This window comes from Myotis brandtii, unplaced genomic scaffold, assembly GCF_000412655.1.
Source record: "Myotis brandtii unplaced genomic scaffold, ASM41265v1 scaffold439, whole genome shotgun sequence".
Classification (NCBI taxonomy): Eukaryota; Metazoa; Chordata; class Mammalia; order Chiroptera; family Vespertilionidae; genus Myotis; species Myotis brandtii.
In genome coordinates this window covers 373,572-373,966 of record NW_005366783.1, presented here as the reverse complement: position 1 = coordinate 373,966, position 395 = coordinate 373,572, and positions in this window count along the sequence as shown.

Below are 395 nucleotides of genomic sequence, written 5' to 3'. Positions count from 1 at the left end.
GGTTGTTTTTTAGAGTTCGGGGATCATCTGCTCGTGGCCTGGGAACATTTTGAAGCCTCAGGTTTAGTGGCCGCACCTCCCTAAGGAGGTGCCGCGGTTGCGCTGGACCCTCCCGCACCCAGAGCGCGGACCCCTCCTGCCCGGCCTCCCTCCCTCCCCGGGAGCGAGTGTCGCTGTCACTGTTCGTGCAGGAAAGGCGGCGGCGCCTCCCAGGCGTAAACACAGCCAAGAGCTCGTCCGAAACCTAAAAGTTTCCTTAAGCCCCGACCCCGTGTCCTCTCTGGTGTGTTTCTGGGCCCCGGTTTCAGCTGATGGGCAACAGCTGGGAGCCAGGGGCCGCCTCTGAGCGCAGGTGGCGGAGGCTGCGCGCTCGGGGAGGGGAGGAGCCCTCGGAG